We start from the raw sequence: 20,669 nt of genomic DNA, 5'->3' as shown, positions 1-20,669 counted from the left end.
GGAGTGGAATCGGAGAAATGGGGAGGGGTCCCGGCGCTGTCACTTTAGTCGCCCTTCCCCCTGCGCGCGCCTGGCACCGAGACGCAAGCAGCGCCGTGCCCGAGAGAAGACAGCGCGCGGATCCCAAGGTGGAGTCTCGAAAAGGCAGGGGTCACCTGGCCTTGCGATGTGGAAGGATTCGGCAGCTGCCGATCCCGGCTCGAGGGCGCGCACAGCCGCAGCCCCGCACAGACCCGCTCAAGGGCTGCAGGTGCATTTCGGGGCGGGCCCCATTCTCTGCGCTCCGCGCGGGGCGCCCGGCTTGTGCGCTCCCTGCCGGAGGCGAGGGGCTGGCGCGCAGGGCTCGCCCCTCACTGCGGCAGTGGGTGTGGACCCGGGTGGGCGAGGAGGGGGAGGGTAGGCTTTGCCTCCTCCCACTTCCACCCTTGCTTTTTTCCCCTCCGAACGCGAGGTGCCATCTTTTTGCTGTGTGTCACGTCTTTACAGTACCATGCCAAGCCGGGTGGCTGGGCTTAGGAGGACAGGGCGGGGACTGTCATTAAAGGGGGGAGCGCAATTAGCGCTGAAATCTTGGCATTTTGCTGCTGCGGTCCTGAGCACCGGGGGCGTTCACCCGGAATCGTCCTCGGGGGCTCGATGCTTTGTTTGTAGGGCTTACGTGATCTGCGTTGCCAGCACTGGTTTTTGGCTTTTATTCTACGAGGGTGTTTAACCAAGGTTCCCACCCCTCCTCCCGCTTTTTGCCCCTCATTCCCGAGCCCTTTGTTAGCTCTCAGAGCTCGCCGGGGTCGAGGAACTCCAGTTAGCCTCGGGGGCACGCATGGAAAGGGCGTCACCCCGCGCAGCCCCCTCCCAGAGCCGGGCCACGAGCCAGAAAGCATCCGCGGGGCTGAAGGGGTGGGGTTCGAGGTCTCCGCCCGCCTTGCGGGTCGCCGCGAAGGGACGATGCCCTTCCCCACACCCGGAACGTCCCGGGGGCCATGCCCCACCAGCCTGCCCACCAAGGAACACCAGTGACTCCCGGTGGGAGCTCGCAGGCGGGGCCCCGCTTCGCTTCAAGCCCTGTTGCTTCGCCAGGCAGGAGATTGTGAGGAGGGGCAGTGAGGTTTCCTCGGGTGCTGCGGGCCGCACCCATTTTTATCGGGAGGACTGGGATGGGGGGCGCCGAGGGGAGGTTGTCATGGAGACCACACGCTCCCCGGGCCCTTGGGGCGTGCCCCGCCCCTTCCCAGCAGAGATGGAGAACCCTGGGACAAGCAGGGCCGCCCCTTCTGGCTCCTGGAGGACGCTGGAGGGAGACCCGCACCCCAAACCCTGAACCCGTGCCTGTTCCTAATTGGACTCCGGCGGCCGCAGCCACGCAGATAGGCATCTCTCATGTGTTTTTATTATTATAGCTGAATATTATTTTAGAACTGTGCGGGATTTTCACTTAAGATCCCGAGTTCGCCGCCGCCTTGAAACCGGGAGGCGGGGGTGGGGAGGGAGGGCTAGAGAGGCGGGTAAGGACCCTGGCGAACAAATCCGAGCCTCGCCCTCCTTCCATTAGCCGGAGCCTGGCCGGCTTTCTGGTTAATTCTATCGCTGGAAACTGGTGCGGGGGCGCAGTTCTGAGAGGGATGAGCAATTTAGGGGCCAAATCGTCCTTTCGAGCCGCGCAGATTGATCTGAATATTCGGGAATGACTCGGCGGGGGGTCGAGAGGCTGCCGGGGGCCAAGCCGAACCTTCTCGTGGCTTCAGGATAAGAGCCTCCCTGTAAAGCTGGGCTCGGCACGGGTGGATTGGAGAGGTTCAAGGATCAATTCGAGCATCTTCCCCGCCCCTCCCCCCAATAGAGCTGGACAGGAGATTCTGGTACCAGAGAGAGCGAGGGTCTCAGAGCGGCCACCCCTGCTCGGGATGGACCGGGGGCAGAGAGGTCATCTCCTGTCGGTTGGGGGAAAAGGAGCGCGGCAGAGGCAAGTGCGTTTAGCTCAGTGCCGGGAACAAAGCGCAGTACGGGCATCCGCGATTTTACTCTCTTTTGAAATGTGTTGGCGGTTTGGTAGAGCTCTCTGGTCGGCAAGGCCGGGGTTGGGGGGCTGTTAACGGAGGAATCCCGGGGGCCGGGGGACGGTCCTTCGTACGCGTATCGGGAAATTCCATCCCTGGCTCTGGGCGCGCTTTAACTAAAAGTCTTCCTACCCGGGAACGCGAGAGATGCCCCGTTTGCGCCCACGCTCCGACGCTGAAGCTGGGGCCAGCCGCCGACTCCTGTCCCCGAATCTCCAGCAGGTGGGGGCTGTTTTAAGTCCCGGGAGAGCCCGCTTGGCGTCAGGCGGTCCGGACCCGTAACTCTATGCGCGAGTCTCCGGCTGGTCCGGGTTGGGGTGGATGGTGGGACCTGGGACAGCGACTGCCAGCCTGCTCCTCTGGGCCACCGCGCGCTCAGGCTCAACAGGACAGCTTTGAGTTTTATCTGATCCCCGTCCCTCCAACTGACCGATCCTACGACAGAAAGAGAAATGCCTTTCCTACCATAATTAATTAAGGTATTTTTTTGTGTTTTATGATGTTGCTTATGTTTACCACATAAGAATTGCGTATCCATTCCTCCATCTCCAAACCTTCCCCTAAATAAATTAATAACACGCTTCTCCCAGAGCCCGCTTCAGAGTGACTCTTGAAGCTAATCAATTTATTGACCAACATTTGCTTCTGTAACAGGTTGTGTTTACTGCAGTCACCTGGCTTGACTCTTGGCGTTCAGCGTTGGACAGTTTGGGGGAGGTGTTTGTTGGTTATACTGGTTTTGGATGAATGACAGTCTGTGACTGTCTGACCTCCTCTGCACATGCCCATCTTTGAGTGGTTTCTAATATCAGGCACAGATTCCCCCAACAGGAACAAAAGAAAAGGATTATTCCCACAAATTACAAGAAGAAAACTTAAAATCAGTTTGATTCAAGAAGGGCCAGATTTATTCCAGTTGGGAAAATAGTCCCTTCTATTGAACATGCCCTTTGACCCACATGCCCTTTGAGAGCTGTGGCAGCCTGGAGATGTGGTAGGATTGGGGTGCCCTTTGTTTAGGCTGAGTTTTCCTTCTGCCCTTTTAACATCGATTCGTGAAGCCCATTTGTGGAAAATTTTAAGAAATTGTTTTATTCTACCTTCCCTCGGCATTTATGTATATAAATGTATGTATATGATTTGGGTGGCTCCACAGCTGTGTACATGAACATATGTTAGTTTTCAACTAGATTGTGCCTTCTATTTAGTTAATTAGTACCTTCCTCCCTCTCACCTTGAAAAAGAATCACTCAAAAACAAATAGAAGCACCTTTAGGGGCTTAGTACAGTGCTAGACATACAATAGGTCTTTGGACCATGCTCATTTAACACATAAATGGATAAAACGGGAAAATGCAGGTTAAAAAAGGTGGTGAAAAGAAAGCAGAATGGGAGGAGGGCTTTATTCAAGGTCATGGCATCGAGAACTTTTGGGGACAAATCCAGTCCAGTTCGTCCCCTGCTCTGTGTCAAAATGACACCCAAAAGCTGCCTGTGCCCCTTGGTGCACCTCCACGCCCTCCCCTCCCCCACTGCTTCCCTGCCTTCTCCCTTCCTGCTGCTTACGGTCCCACAGCCTGGTCCCCACTGCTCACCTCACCCTCACTGGCCAGCAGAGTGGAAAGGGGAGAGACCACACTCCACCCCCAGGGGGAGGAAGACCCTGCCCTGCCACCTTTAGCACTGCAGGTGCTCCTCCTGCAGGAGGTCAGAGGGACGGAGGTGGGAAACCCCTTTGCCTCTGCTCCTTCTTCTTCCTCCCACTTTTCATCATCCCACTTAGAGGACCCCCCCCAACCCCTCCACATCCCCAGAAACACCCACCTGCCCGACCATTCCTAACTTGCCAGCCTAGATGCTTCCACTAGTGACTTGGAGCTGGCATGGGAGGGCCACCTCAGCAGGTGAGAGGAAGAGAAGACCCCAGCCTCACCAACTGGGCTACAGCAGGGAGCGGAATCCAATGTTCCAGCTGGGACTCTCAGCTGTTTTCCTGTAAAACAGTGGTTCTCAAGCCCTGGGGCCACTAGAGACATTTTTTTTTTGTTTTCACAACTGGGCAGGGGCGCTACTGGCATCTAGTGGAGAGAGGCCAGGGATGCTGCTAAACATCCTACAAGGCCCAGGGTGCCTAAATGATCTGGCCCCAAATGTCACTAGTGCCAGGGTTGAGAAGCCCTGCTATAGAAACATTGTTACCCTGGCACCATCATCTTAGTGGCATCTTATGTTCACTGAGTATCTTCTTGGAGGCACTGTTCTAAGTGGTCCCCAGAGATTATCTCATTCAATCCTCACAACAACCCCTTTAAGTAGCAGTTTGTATTATCTCCGTATTACATATGGGGAAACTGAAGTACAGAGAGGTTTAGTAACTCACTAAAGGTCACACAGCCAGTGAGTGGTGGAGCTGGGTGTCTGACAGGATCCCCTGTGCCTTCTCAGCTACACATGGGCTTAATAGGCCTTTGTGGGCTAGCGGGAACCAAAGCGCGATCTATAATATTGACGCAGTGGAATATACTAATTCCAAAACCACTGACTCGCATGTGAACTTTTGTAAGAGTCTGTAATTGGAGCACAGCCTAAAGCTCGGAATTTCAGCCTTGACACATGGAACAAGAGATTTTACTCAACCTCTGTGCCTCTGTTTATAAAACAGGGAAGATATCCTGGGGACCTTAAACCTCTTCCCCCAAATCCAGGATTTCAGGACTGCTCTGTCATGCAACGGAGCAGCCAGGTCTGACTGGCTTAAAGAAGACTGGAAATCAAGATCGGGGGGTCATGACATAGACTCAGCTATGGTCAAAATCAAATCACTGAAGTTTTAGGGACATTAGATCTCCATCTTAGGTTCTGCACCTCAGAGGCTGATGCTTTGGCAACTGCCACTGGGACCCAGCTCGGAGCCTGTGGGTGTGAGAGGAGTTGGGCGGGCATAGGAAGGACCTCAAGCCAGAATCTCAGTCTCCCTTGGCAAAGGTGGGCCTGGGAGCTTTTCTCACTTCCTGGGGCCCAGGCTCTGCAGTAAATATTCCATTATACTGTGGTGTAGAGGGACAGCCTGGAATCCTCTATCCACAGGACTCACTGCCTCTCCACCCAGCTACGATTCTGCTGCTTCCCACAAGCGCCTGTGAGGGCGATCGGACCCACACCACACACACCGGACTCACTTCTGTTCCCTTGCCAAAGGGGTTGCTGTCCAAGACCTCTTTCCCTGCCACAGGTGCCATGCTCCTGCCGTCTCTGCCAGGTTCCTTTCTTGCACAGATGGCCCCCACCTGAGAGTGGGGAGGGAGCTTGAGGCCAGCTCGGGGTGGTTTTTGAGCTTTGGGGGTTCTTTGATTAGGAAACATTCTGTAGGTGTAGGAATCGGCTTCCACAAAATGGCAGCTTGAATGACCTCCAGGTGGATTATCTGAAATTGTGTTTTCTTTGTCGATATTTCTGTGCTTGCCCCGATCAGGGAGACTAAGAATTAACCCCCAAGAAATGCATTTTGTGCCTCAGCTATTCAAGGAAAGTTTGTGAATGCCTGGAGGGCAGATGCTGGTTTTCCCTGGACGGGTTCCCCAGTGCTGGGCAGTGTCCTGCATGTAGACACAGTAGGTTTGGCCTAATGGTTAAGGGTGGGGCCTCGGATCAGAACTCCTGGGTGCAAATCCCAGCTCCCCTACTCACTGCAGGGCCTAAGCTGTGTTGTTTAGCCTCTTGGAGAGTTTTTTTTATTGTTTGTAACTTGGGGTACCTATCTCACAGTTGCTGTGGGGTTTAAATGGGGTAGTGCTTAGCCCAGGGCTCAGCACATAATAATTGCTCATTAAATGGCTTCCTGGACAGCAGCCTGTGAGCAGACCCTTGTGATTGGATGAATGTGCAAACTACTGACCTTGGCGATGGAATTAGTTGGAACAGATACATTGTTACACTGAGTAGGGATCAAGATAGAAGTAAGCAGTTCTTCCTGGAAGCAGGCTCTGTTGTCTTGGTGGTAGTGGAGCCCCCGAAAATCACACACACCCATGTTTAAATGCACACAACAGGACTCTTGCCACAGGCAAGCAGAGTGACTTGTCATTTGTTGTCCCTGCTTCTGCCCTCTTCCTTCCTGAAATCTGCTGCGTGCCAGGAATAGCCTGTGTACTGTCCACGCCAGCCTGAGCTGAACCACCCTCCCTCCCATCAGCCTGGGACTGGCAGCCTGGCTTAGCAGGTGGGTTCCGAGATCTTACTAGTTTACTGATTGAATAAAAAGTGAGCACTGATGAGATTGAGAAAGTAGCAGAACTAATGGAAGACAATGGAGGAGAGATTCTACAAATGAAATAATGAAGCAATGCTGAACTTGGTAAACTCAGAAGTAGGCTTCGTGGTGGCAGCCGAGAGTCAAGAAGAAAAAATGTTAAATAAAGCAAACTCAACATGCTCTGAATCCAGGGAACGCCAAGCATTCGATAACCATAGTTATATCTGAATTAATAAATCCGGTTTAAGAAGCTTTCTTATCCATGGAGTGAATACTGAGAGTCATAATACATGTTTCTTTAAAAAAGTCATTAGGGGCTTCCCTGGTGGCACAGTGGTTGAGAGTCTGCCTGCCAATGCAGGGAACACGGGTTCGAGCCCTGGTCTGGGAAGATCCCACATGCTGCGGAGCGGCTGGGCCCGTGAGCCACAACTACTGAGCCTGCGCGTCCGGAGCTTGTGCTCCGCAACAGGAGAGGCCGCGACAGTGAGAGGCCCGCGCACCGCGATGAAGAGTGGCCCCCGCTTGCCGCAACTAGAGAAAGCCCTCGCACAGAAACGAAGACCCAACACAGCCTTAAATAAATTAATTAATTAATTAATTAATTTTTTAAAAAAGTCATTAAATCAGAAAATCAAAGGGACTTCCCTGGTGGTCCAGCGGTTAAGAATCCACCTTCCAATGCAGGGGACGCAGGTTCAATCCCTGGTTGGGGAACTAAGATCCCACATGCCACAGGGCAACTGAGCCCATGCGCCACAACTACAGAACCCACATGCTGAAGCCCGTGCTCCACAACTGGAGAGAAACCCACCTGCTGCAACTAAGACCCAATGCAGCCAAAAATAAATAAATAAATGAAATATGTAAAAAAAGAAAATCATAAAAAATGATACATATATATTTTAAACATTAAAATTAACCAGATAGTTGTGCATTTATTCCTCCATCTTTTGCTGTAGGGCCCAGGCCTTCTTTTGGTGTTTGGGTCAGCTGGTTGGAATTCCTTGTCTTTTTGGCCTAAGCAACACCCATAATGCATTGTCTAGGACTTCCAGCTGGTTGGAACAAGGGCTTACACTGTGTATAATCTGAATGCAGAGTCTCTCTAGAGTTTTACTATTTTTTTCACAGTCTTTAACATCCCATTTGATGGTTAAAAATTTACTCACCTTTATGAAGTCTCTCCAAGTATTCAACTTGATTTTCTTAGAGTCAGTGAATGGTTTTCAGAATTCATCTTACATTTAACACTTGAATGTCATCAGCTTGCACTGTATTTAAGTTGTGTGACTATTGTAACAAATATGATGGACCTAGAAGGTTGGCGGTGGTAGGAGGAGGCCCTGGCTGTGGACATCAGGCCTTGTGGACCCAGCCTTGAATATTTACACTCCTTCATTTCTGCTTCTTACGTGGTGTCAGGCAGGAGAGGGCCTGCTGTGGAGACTTTTGTGTTAAGTAAATGGTAGGCATCATCTTCCCCGCATCTCTTGCCTGTCTTCCAGGACTAGCATGGCACTTGGAATTCGTTCACATAGAATCCCAACTAAAGGGGGCATTGCAAAATTCTCCCCATAAAACTCAACATAAATTTAAATTCTCTTTACCATGTTAACTCCCCTTAGTGAAGGAGTTTTAGATCAAGATCCAACAATTAAAAAGCCATTTTTAAATCAGCAAGTTAGAATTAAATCTGAAGCCATTGATAATGATGTTTCATTCTTGGGCCTCCCTTTGGTCCTGTCTGCTTCACTGCTAAATCAGGCATCAAAGAGAAGAGGGACATCAATTATCTCTGGTCCCAGCTGCTGGTTTTCCTTCCAGCCTATCGCCCAGTTTTCTGGTTTCCCGGGAAGGCTGGGTGATGTTGTCTTGGGACCTAAGCTTGTAGCTCTACAAAAAACCTCAGGAGGCACTTTCATCCTTGTGTCCTCCTCTTCAGGACATTAAGGATATTAGAAGACCCCTGGGTCCATAATCGCCTGTGATGTGATCCACAGCCTAATGCCAAGCAGGAAGTGGCAGAAAGGACCAATTCATGGAATCCTAGAACTGTGCCCCTCACCCAGGATAAAGGACAGCCCTTCCTCCAGAAGTAGAACCAGAATTCTAAATTATGTGTCAACAGAATTGTCCTGGATCAAATCCAGTTCTGCCATTGATTTACAGATCGTTTCAGAGGTGCTTATTTTCAGTTGTTCTTGATTGGACAGTGATACCAAACCACTGTCTTACCTCATTCCCTCTCCCATGATCTCAAAAAGAGGCTTATTGGATAATTAATAATCTAAAGGCTTAAGGACTCCCCTAGTGGTCCAGTGGTTAAGACTCCGCACTTCCAGTGTAGGGGGCACGCGTTTGATCCCTGGTCAGGGAAGTTCTGCATGCTGTGTGGCACAACCAAAAAAAAAAAAACCAACACTATAAAACTTTTAGAAGAAAATGCAGGATAAAAGCTTCAAAACATTACATTTGGCAGTGATTTCTTAAATATGATACCAAAGGCACAGGAAACAAAAGAAAACATAGACAAATTGGAGCTCATGAAAATTTTAAAAATTAAAAAATAAATAAAAAATTAAGGCTTAAGTGCCCAAAAGAAGGTTACAATTTACAGAGTCTCTTTGGTTTAATATTTAAATATGAATATTCACTACCTTATTTGTTTTATGTCTGGGCTTTTTATATTGGGTTTGCTGAAAACTGGAACAGCTTTCAACTTTGGTATTGGTAATGCATCAGAATTTAAATCAATGTATGTTGATAAGCCAAGCAAAAGTTCTACATACAAATAAAATAGTTGTACGTAACCTGCTACTTTGGGGCAAGGTAATAATCGTTTGGTTATTGGTATTACTAAGTAATAATGGTTTGATTCATATGAAACCTGTCCCTTTCAAAGTTGCCACTTGCCAAGAATCACCAGGAATAGCTGTTTGGGAATAACTGGAAGAGTCGCTAACTCTTCTGCCGTCCATTTTCTGTCTTGTCTTTTTCCTAGGAACAGGGGAATTCTACACTGTCCCCACCCCATGGCACAGCAGTTCAGCTTCTGCCTCTGCTGTCGCCATGAGGCTGGCTTAGAAACGAAGGATTTTGCAGAACATCCCTAAACCTGCTTGAATAAAGGACTGATCATTCAGAGACGCACCTGAACCTTCTTTAAACCTGTTTAATCTTTTCACCTGGGTTAATCTCGTGGGGATAACGTGCCTCCTGGGTGTCTCTCCACTGGATGCATTTCTTCCCTCTTTAGTTCTGAAGTCCCTCCTTTCTTAGCAGCGCAGTGAGTGATGGCTGCACTCTGTTCCCTGCAGAGTATTAATACAGACTGAATACATTGAAATAAATCCCTGTCAGTGTCACTAACGTGCTATAAATAATTATGAACCAATGTTTGATGTCTCATGGGAAATGCAGGAAAAAAATTTTTTTAACCGGCAGGATTCATGTTATAAGTTGACAATCTGGGCCAAGTGAAAATCTTTTTAAAACATCTCCTGATCTGAACAATAAATCTTGCCAGCAAGACTGAATTCCAGAAGTTAGCCATCCTCTTATTTTGTGGGGCCTCAGTTATCACTCACTGCTTGGGCTTACCCAGCCCTGAATTTAATTGCAATCTTCCTGTTTATCTACCAGTTGTGGCAATAATTAAAGATTTCCTGGAATTCCCTTGAGGACCAGTGGTTAGGACTCCGAGCTTTCACTGCCAAGGGCCCAGGTTCAATCACTGGTTGGAGAACTAAGATCCCACAAGCCGTGAGGTTCGGCCAAAAAAAAAGGATTTCCTGAACCTTCATTTTTCCATCTGTAAAATGGGGATTATTCAATCTTCCTTCTCAAAATGGACAATAATGTGGTCTTTCTTCTCACCGGGTAATCACAGAACTGAAATGAAACAATCTAGGAGAATTCCTTTGGGCTTTTCAGAAAACAAGTGCGACAGGGGTGGGGGATGCCTCCTGGGAGCCACAGTCATGCACCTGATCTGAAGTCTCTCTTGGGCTGAGCCTGGAATAGTATAGCCGCTACTGCTACCTCTCTCCTTTAGCGCCGGCCAGACGGTGCATACTGCTTCCCAGGAGTGTGCACCCAGTCAGCTGGGCCTGAGCCCTGGATGGATAGACAGATGGCCGCAGCCAGCCTGTACTGGTCTTATCTGCCCCTTCTTTGGAGGGGAAGCCGATAGCCAGGTGCAGGACGGTGGGTGGGGTGCCTTTAGTATGACCTCAGATGATATCCCTTCCTGCCAGTGGGACTTCCTTGGCTCATGCTGTGACCCTCAGAGGGAATTAATTTCCTGGGAGCCTTTCTGTTTTCTCAGGGGGTTTCAGTTTCCTCCTAATCAAACAGGGACTTGGTGCAGAATCTCATATTCTAATTATGCCCAGGGGCAGCCTCTTCCTGCCACTGTGTTTAACACATGCCGGGAATCGATTAGGTCAAGAGCGATTAAAGTCTGGAGTTGACTTTGATGGTATAATATTCTTTTTTTTTTTAAATTTTTTCCCTTTTTTCTTTCTTTTTCTTTTTTTTTTTAATTTTTATTTATTTATTTATTTATGGCTGTGTTGGGTCTTCGTTTCTGTGCGAGGGCTTTCTCTAGTTGCGGCAAGCGGGGGCCACTCTTCATCGCGGTGCGCGGGCCTCTCACTATCGCAGCCTCTCTTGTTGCGGAGCACAGGCTCCAGACGCGCAGGCTCAGTAGTTGTGGCTCTCGGGCCCAGCTGCTCCGCAGCATGTGGGATCTTCCCAGACCAGGGCTCGAACCCATGTCCCCTGCATTGGCAGGCAGATTCTCAACCACTTCACCACCAGGGAAGCCCCGGTTTAATATTCTGATGGCTGTTCGGCAGCAAGAGGCATAGTAAAGGCTCATTCATTGAATACTTGCACTTGGAATTTGAACTGAGCTGGAGCTGGGCTGCAGTCTAGTTGCCTTTGTCCTGGGATTGGAGGGTTTCTCATGCAAGTGGACAGTGGGAAGTATTTCAGGGGCTGTGTGTCACCCCGCCCTGACAACAGCCCAGCTGTTCTACTGAGTGGCTGGCCTTGAGCATCAGTCCTGGGTACCTGGTGTCCCCACATCATCAACCTTTGTTTACCCTGCTCTCCCCAAAGCTGTCCTTGTTACGCCATGGTCCCGTCCGCTTTGGTCATTGGAACCTGCCATCCTCAAGTCCCCACGTGGCAAACTTTGGAGTCTTACACTCTTCTCCCCACCCCCCACCCCCATATCCTGGAACAGACTTAACCATCATTTTCTTCCTCCCAGATGTCACCTGGACCTGCCCCTCCCTTTCCAGTGCTTCCTCACCAGAGCTAAAAGGAATGTAGGTCTTATCACTTCACCCTCGGATCATTGTGGAAACAATAATGGATTGTTCCCAAGTTTGGTTCCGAAATTGACATCCAATCCATTTTGCAGACCATTGCCAAACTCTTCTTCCCAGAGTAGCCCTGTCCTCGGCCCTGCCCCATCCAAGCATGAGCCCAAGATTGCCTTTTCTGTCCCTTGCTAAGTCATGTCCCACCTCTCGCTGCCTGCCCAAGTCCGCATGCCTCGGCCTGGCCTCCCTGTCTAGTCCTACGGGTCTGGTCCCACCGCTGGCCAGCCTGCCTCTTGGCTCCTTCATAAACATCATGTTCTTTCTGCCCCAGCTCATCCATGGTACCTTTGCTGAGAATGTCCCCTCTTCCTTCCCCTCTCCTGACCTTCCCTAATCTCTATCTCCTCTGAAAGCCTTCTCCAGCTACTGCACTCAACAAGATCCATAGATCTACACGTTTCATCTCTCAGCAGTCATCAGCACTGCAGTGGTTAACGCTTAATTGTTTTACCTCTTGCCTTTCTGTGTGTGCCCGTCTCATCTTCCCGCAGGTTGTATGCTCTCTGAGGGCAAGGCTTGTGTCTTGTGTGGCTTTCCTGCTCCCCTGGGTGTCTTGCTCAGTCACAGAGCTGAGCACGTACATAGCTCAAAATAAATACTCTTGAATCATGAAGCTGGATACTAATAAATCAAACAGGCTGATGTCAAATGAGTTTTACCCTTTTAAATAAAGTACATTCTCCACCTCCTAGTACATGGTTCTATTGTTCTATATACTTAAAATAACAAAAGTCGCATTTCCTTTAATATAGTCTATAATTGTTGCTTTGCCTTACTTCAGACCAACTTAACTGTTAGCCCATATTAGTTTTGCTATACGAAGATGCTGATAATAATGGTAGTAACAGGTTGCTTTTATTTTCCTAAAAACATTGCTGCATTTAACCCTCACTCCCCTAGAGATTCCACAGCTGGGGAGGGAGCCAGATGGTGCCTCAGTCCAGGACCTTGTCTTGCTGCCTCCATGCCCTCAGAGCCCCCGCTGTGGTTCCACCCTTCATGCCAACGGACATGTCTTTAGTGCTAATGACCGGAGAAGCCGTGCCCTCCGGCCTCGGTGATCCGGTCATATGTAACATGAGCCCGGAGAAAATATTTTAAACTGAAAGCTAGCCTCTAAACTGGGCTGCTGCTTCATGTCACCGGTGACGGCAGAACCAAATTTAGTGTCGTGGGCAGTTCTACACCTACCAAATAGTGAAGCTCATTTTTCTGCCAGCATGAAAAATGTTCATACCTGCCGCACTTCCATGGCGGGGTACATGGGACCAAAAGGCTGGAAACTGTGGCCCCAGAGGAGCCCTGGGGTGTAGACTCAGGGAAGATGACATTCAGGTTCCCAGGCAGTGTCTGCAGGGAGGAATTTAATTCAACGTGGGTGGTTTCCCTGGGCGGCCAAAGCAAGTCCCCGGCTGTTAGGAAAACGGGTTACAGTGGGAGGGGAGGGAGGGTGGGAGGGGTTGGGGCCAAACCTGCAGCACCAAGCCCCCTGGGTACTGCCCCATCCCCCTTACTCAGCAGTCCACTTTATATCCCACAGGTCTACACCACTGCAGTTCACGCTCTAGGACCAGGAAAAGTGACGGGGATCAGGGAAGGGAGGGACAGACAGCCATGAGGTTGAGGTTGCACATACTGCATTTCTTAAAGCCACAACTTCACCAGGCACTTTGATGGTGTTGAAACACACTTCCCATAGCCACCCTTCCATCTAACTAAAACAAGAGTCTGGTCTCAGTTCTGTTCTCGCCTCCTACTTTCTCCCCCAAATTAAAAAAAAAAAAAAATCACTGGCTATAAAGCCAAGATACCACCTGTGAGATCCTGCCCGAGTTTCTGATCTGTTGGGTTTTTTGTTTTTTGTGTTTTTTGGCGGGGGCGGGCACAGGGATCATTTCAGTCTATAAATTGTCTTCAGGGTGAGTAGTAAGTGTTTCTTCAAGAAAATTCTTAAAAACACCACAAACAGAAAGTTGGAGTGCCTGGTGGTACTTGGCGCTGGGCACAGACCTGGTTAGCTACGTGGTTCCGGGCGGGAGCTGAGGGGTGTGGGCCCCTCTGTGCACAGACCTGGATGCAAAGTTAGGAGGGGGAGGGATAAATTGGGAGATTGGAATTGACATATACACACTGCTATGTATAAAATAGGTAACCAACAAGGACCTACTGTATAGCACAGGGAACTATACTCAATATTTGTAATAACCTATAATGGAAAAGAATCTGAAAAAGAATAGATATATATGTATATATGCATAACTGAATCACTTTGCTGTACACTGCTTCCCCCTCCCCCCCGACAGGGACAAAGAAAATGTTTTTTTTTTAATTTATTTTATTGAAGTATAGTTGATTTACAATGTTGTGTTAATTTCTGCTGTACAGCAAAGTGATTCAGTTATACATATATACACATTCTTTTTCATATTCTTTTCCGTTATGGTTTATCACAGGATATTGAATATAGTTCCCTGTGCTATACAGTAGGACCTTGTTGTTTATCCATTCTATATATAATCGTTTACAACTGCTAATCCCAAACTCCCAATCCATCCTTCCCCCACCCCCAGAAAAAGTTTTTGATGTTTTTTTTAATAGGGTAGAGACCTGGAATTGCAGTTTGAGGACTTGTGCATTATGATGAATAGATGAACAGATTGCTTCTTCCTCTTATAAAATTCTATTCAGCATAAGAAGTGTTAGGGGGATGGGCATAATTTGTGCCCCAATGTGCTCCTGCACCCGGTAATGGGGAGCAGAGGCAGCCGCAGGTGAAAGGAAAAATCACCGAGTCTGTGCAGCCCAAGGTGGAGTCTGTGACGGCGGGGCTGTGGCCAGAGGACCTGCCTCGCCGTCACCCATGTTTCCAGGGATCCAGTAAACATGGAAGAAGGAAACAGTTCCATCACGTTAAGGCAGCCCTGGCTAAGTAACACATCTTGTAATACAAGTTATTTTTTCCCATAACTAAAGGCTAAAAATGGTTGCTCGAATTTAAAGATAATTAGCAAATTAATTGGGTTTCTCTCTATACTACTGATGAAAATTTTCTGCTTTCACGTTACTAGGGCCCAGTATTTTGTGTTTAATTTCCACAAATTGATTCCATTTTGTCTGATTCCACTTTGTCTGATTCCATTTTTTTTTCTTTTTAATGAATTTGTTTATTTTATTTATTTTATTTTTGGCTGCGTTGGGTCTTTGTTGCTGCACGCAGGCTTTCTCTGGTTGTGGCGAGCGGGGGCTTCTCTTCGTTGCGGTGCACGGGCTTCTCATTGTGGTGGCTTCTCTTGTTGTGGAGCATGGGCTCTAGGTGTGCAGGCTTCAGTAGTTGTGCTTCACGGCCTCTAGAGCGCAGGCTCAGTAGTTGTGGCGCACAGGCTTAGTTGCTCCGTGGCATGTGGGATCTTCCCGGACCAGGGCTCGAACCTGTGTCCCCTGCATTGGCAGGCAGATTCTTAACCACTGCACCACAAAGGAAGCCCCTGTCTGATTCCATTTTGAGGGGCTTCCCCAGAGACCAGGTTCCCTAATTCATCCACCTCTTGGGCGATGTTTTATTCATCTTTGTATCCTCAGTGCCTGGCACAGCGCATGGCACAGAATAAACGTTCAGTAATTGTTTAGTGAGTGATTAAATGGATGAATAAGTGAATTCAACACTGATTAAAACTTCAAGATTTCTCTTAGAAAGACTTGAGAACTGCGAATTCCCTGGCAGTTCAGTGGTTAGGACTCTGTGCTTTCACTGCTGAGGCCGGGGTTCAATCCCTGGTTGGGGAGCTAAGATTCCACAAGCCATGCTGCGTGGCCAAAAAAAAAAGACTTGCGAACAGAAAGGGAGACAGGTGTGTAACTTGTATATTTGTTCATCCTTCTACCCTGCTGAAGGATGGAGGGTTACACGTCTGCATTTGGAGTTTTGAGTGCTAAAAGTAGAAATACATGTAATCTTTGCCGTAATCTTTTGAAAAGTTAAGCCTTTAGATTTTCCTGGAGACCAGAATGCCACCGTAAATCATGAGCCCTACTTCAGAGACAAAGATCTTGATGGCCAGGCCTGGTCCCTGTGAATGTATCAGGAAGGGCAGTGAGCAGTTCCAGGCAACATTTTTTTTTTTTTTTTTATTGGAGTATAGTTGATTTGCAATGTTGTGTTAGTTGCAGGTGTTCAGCAAAGTGAATCATTTATACATATGCATATATCCACTCTTTTTTTAGATTCTTTTCAGGCAAACCATTTAAATCCCAGCCATTTCATGAGTGGCTCAGGCCCAGGTAGGGCTGTCAGAATTAGCAAATTAAGACACAGGATGACTAGTTAAATTTGGATTTCAGATAAACAATAATTTTTTTTTTAAGTATAGTAGGCTACATAATGCTCCCCCCCCCACCCTGAGATATCAGATCGTAGTCTCCAGAACCTGTGAATATGACCTTATTTGGGAAAAGGATCTTTGCATATATGATTAAATTAAGGATCTTGAAATGAGATTCCTGCATTATCTGGGTCCTAAATGCAATCACATGTTTCTTATAAGAGCCAGACAGAGAGAGATGAAAAACATGGGCGAGAAGATGATGTAATGATGGAGGCAGAGATGAGAGTGATATGGATGCCTGCAGCCGCCGGAAGCTGCAAGAAGCAAGCAAAGGATTTCCTCCTAGAGCTTCTGGAGGGAGCATAGCCCTGCCAACACCTTGCTTTCAGCCCAGTGACACTGAGTGTGGACTTCTGGCCTCCAGACCTACGAGTGAATAAATATCTGTTATTTTAAGCCACTCAGTTTGTGATAATTTGTTAACAGTAGCCATGGGAAACCAATACAATTAAATACGTCTCATGAAATATTTGGGACACACACTCAAAAAATTATTTGTTGTTTATCTGAAATTAAAATTGAACTAGGCTGTATTTAGGCTGAACTATATCCTGTATTTGATGTGGCAATCCTAATTCCCAGGACCAAAGAAAGGGGCTTTTGAATTTGCAAGAAAGCTGGTTGAGCCTGTCAGGAAGTGTACCTCCTTATGCTATGAGTCTTTGTAAACACCGTCCAACTGAACCAATTTGAACTTTACTAACTACCCTCTGGACAAAAGAGGGGGGCAATTAGACAGGTGTTAATGATTTATTTTTTCAGCAGTCATTTGAGCACTTCCCATAAAACAGAAGCTCTGTGTAAGGGTGGAGGAGTTAGCCGTTAATCCGGTACATCTAGGCTAAGTTACAAACCATTCCAGCTACATCACATGAAAAATGGCTATTAGCAGAGCCTGAGTGATGCCGCAGTGCATTGCTGATACTTGAGCTGCCCCTGGGAATCTTGTACCCTTTCACTGTTGGATGGTGGGGCCCGAGCAGAACAGCTGGGTAAATCCCAGTTGCTGAAGGAGAGGACTTCACGGCAGACCTGAAACGGAGGGAGGGGGCAGATGTTGCAGGAATGAGCTAGCTCTGGATTCCCATGAGGAGCTCTCAATGGACGTAGATGCAAAAATGTCTCCATTTTGTCTGGTGGCATCACACCCTAACATGAGTTAAAGACAAACTGGCCCGTTCTCCCATGCAGAGAGGGCTGCCACGCCCAGGCCGGGACATCTATCTTCAGAGGCTCAGACTCAGGCTCAAGGCGGGGCTGAAAGCCGCAGCTTTCCCTGCTGGGCTACTGAGGGCTTCTCTTGTTTACCATTGGGCTCTCTGAAACCTGGACAGTCCCCAGACCCTCGGGCTTTTAATGATGCTCCCAGAATCCACAGTGTTAGAGCTTCAAGGGACCTTGGGTCATCCAGAACTGGCAGGCGGTCCTAGGACACCCCAGAATTGCCCCCAGATGCTTTACCATGCCTCGGAAAAGAGAAAAGCAAGTAGTTTACAGGAGAAAAAAAAAAGTGGGGGGTACTAAACATGAAAAAGATGCTTGACCTGGCCCACAATTAAGGGACTGCTGATAAAACCACAGTAAGATGCCACTGTTACATGGATGAGATGGCCAAGATCCGGAGGGGTGGCAACCCTTGGCTGGCTGGGGTGTGCTGTCGGTGGGAGTGGAAAACCACCACTTCTGGAGAGACGATTGACCAGATGCCCTTTGGCAGAGCACCACTGCTTCTGAGGATTTTCTGTGCGAGCAAAGGCTTATATATGGGGGTTCACTGGGGAATTATCTGTTATGCAAAAGTCTGGAAAGAGTCAGTATGGAACTGGTTAAATAAACTGTGGTCCCTGGAGAAATGCACTATGTCCATAGTCGTGGCTCTGGCTGCTCCCTCAGATACCTTGTTAAGCGGGGAGCAAGGTAGGCATCATGTGTTACCATCTGTGTAAAAGGTGGGAGCGTACATGTGAATGAGTCATGCATATGGAGCCTGACACTGGAAAGAAAGGCGAAAATCAGGTTTTGATGGCAGCCTTTGGGGGGAGAAATTGTGGGTGGGGGCAGGAGACGCCATTTTCACTCTGTACTCTTTTATCTTGTGTACATATTACCATTTTAAAAAAATTTAATTTATTTATTTTTATTTTTTTGGCTGCGTTGTGTCTTCATTGCTGTATGCAGGCTTTCTCTAGTTGCGGCGAGCAGGGGCTACTCTTCATTGTGGTGCGCGGGCTTCTCATTGCGGTGGCTTCTCTTGTTGCGGAGCACGGGCTCTAGACGCACGGGCTTCAGTAGTTGTGGCACGTGGGCTCAACAGTTGTGGCTCACGGGCTTAGCTGCTCCGCGGCACGTGGGATCTTCCCAGACCAGGGCTCGAACCCATGTCCCCTGAATTGGCAGGTGGATTCTTAACCACTGCACCACCAGGGAAGCCCCCATATTACCTTTTTTAAAGATAAATTTATATATACGCTCAGGCCCTAGCTCACTTCAAAAGGATAAACATATCTGGAAGAAGGTTCTTTGAGAGCCTCCCCAGGTGTTACATGACAACCCCTGGTGGAGAAGCTCTGATCTGGCCTCACCCTCATTTCCCAGAGGAGCGGAAGCTCTGTTACCTGGCCTGCTAGCCTGACCACTGCATGCCTCAGACAGGGGAGCCTTCCAGATAAGCCGGAGGAATAGGACTTAGCAGGGGCACATGCACAGTGTGTGTGTGCAGTGTATATAAAATGTGTAATGGAACACAAGAGAGCACCTTCTAGAATGCTCCCTTGGGAGTAGAGGAAGACAGGGGAAGGTGGGCTACTGTGTTATGTAAGTGTCTAATCCTTGTCGTGGTTTGTGACAACCCAGACTAGCCCCATGAGCCACCCTGGTCCCCAGAGTGCCTGGTGACCTGTGTTGCAAGTGAGACCCCCGTGGACGAGTTCCGAGGCCGGGCTGCATGATGTGCCACTTTACAATGTTAATGCCCAATCCTTTTATATCAAAAACAACCTCAATGTTATTTTTTCTCTTAGTGCTTCATACAGATGATCTCATTTCATCCTCCCAGCCACTCCAGGCTGGGTGGCACCTCCTGTTGGGAAAGGGAAGTAACGGAAGCTGCCATCCCAGAACCTCAGCAGTGGGACAGGGTGAGGGGTTCCTGGTCCCAGCCCTGCTGTGGGGCAGGAGCCTGTCTCTTCTGGAGTAACTTCCGTGGTGCAGGTTCCAGAGTCCCTCCAGAACCCCCTCATTCCCTGAAGGATGTAGGGCACAGCCCCTGCTATTTGGGGACGCCTGCCACGCCCAGAGAAGCAAAAATGCACTGCTGGTCTTCTCTTTCAGACACAGAACTGCAGTCCTCAGGGATGTTCCAGCCAATCCTCTGAGGGCCTCGTTTCAGTTTTAATTACCATGTTGTCCCATTGGCTCTCTCCAGAGAGGCCGATGGGCGTGGCCACGGCTAGAATGTAAGTTTCCTGAGCCCAAGGCCTGAGCGTCTCCTACTGTTTGTTAGTTAAGGGTCACTCTGCCTGGCCTGTGGGACCCAGACCTCCCAGTACCATGGAGGGGGAAGAACCCCCAGAGCCCACCCAATCCCACCTCCCAGCCACCATGCAAACCTCCTTCTCTGCCTTCCTGACAGAGTCACCCCAGCTTCCCTGTGATGGCAGCTCACGGCCTGACAAGGGGGCTGGGAGGGAGGAGAAAGAAGGGGCCAGAGAGGAAGATAAAAGTGTTGGGAGCAGCCCCCAAACGGGTGATATCCTTAGAATGAATCACCACCTTCCTTTCAACTCTTTCTTCTCCTGTCGAGACCTCCCTTCCCCCACACCTTCCCGCTTTCTAAAGTTATACTGAGAAAAATCCACAGAGGTGCCAGCACAAGGTGATAAGGACCACAAATTTGGCATTTTAACAGATGCCAGAGCCACTTGAGAAATGAGGACACAGCCCAGAGAGGTAAAGTGACCTCCCCAGAGTCACACAGTGAGTTCATGGCAAAGCTGGGCTAGCCCAGGTCTCCTTCCTCCCCACACAGATGCCCTCCCATGCCCCATCTCACCTCCTTCCCCAGAGAGGGGCCCTCAGACCCACCTGGCCAGTGGAGCCGACCCATGGTGGAGGCCTGACCAGGAAGCACCAATATTTGAGATCCCAGCAAGTGAAGGTGAAGCCTCTCGGATGATCTGGGACACACGATCTGATTTACGGATGCGTCCCTTGAGCAGCAGCTTTCCAGAACATTCCCACTTTCTTCCATACTGAAAAGACCTCTTCTCCTGCAGTGTCCTGCTGGTATCCTCCCAAGGATCCCTTGTTTCACTGATTTTGACAAATCATTTCACTTCACAGCAAGTGTGAGACCTGCCTCCGAGGGATCACATGAACCTGTGTTGAGTAATCAACTCTGAAGCCAAGTATTTACCCCTCAGAGGAGCAGGGGCGGGAGCTAGAGTGGGTATTATGCCTGGACGCGCCCTCAAGGAGAAAAATAAAACAAAAGCAAAAACAACAACGAAAAGACGTCTCCCAAAGATTGGCTCTGAGTCAAGGTTAAGAGACCTTTCACTAAAGCATCCAGGCTGAATTGTCTTCA

The 20,669-nt window shown here is 48.9% G+C and overlaps 1 protein-coding gene across 1 annotated transcript in view; it reads left to right on the top strand.

Annotated features, from left to right (window-relative positions):
- Positions 1–20,669, top strand: part of MAPT (microtubule associated protein tau) — a 106,064-nt gene that overhangs the window by 747 nt on the left and 84,648 nt on the right. The gene's annotated exons all lie outside the window — the stretch shown is intronic.

This window comes from Eschrichtius robustus, chromosome 20 (assembly GCF_028021215.1).
Source record: "Eschrichtius robustus isolate mEscRob2 chromosome 20, mEscRob2.pri, whole genome shotgun sequence".
NCBI lineage: Eukaryota > Metazoa > Chordata > Mammalia > Artiodactyla > Eschrichtiidae > Eschrichtius > Eschrichtius robustus.
The sequence above is the reverse complement of the archived record's forward strand: the minus strand, read 5'-3'. Positions and strand labels throughout refer to the sequence as shown.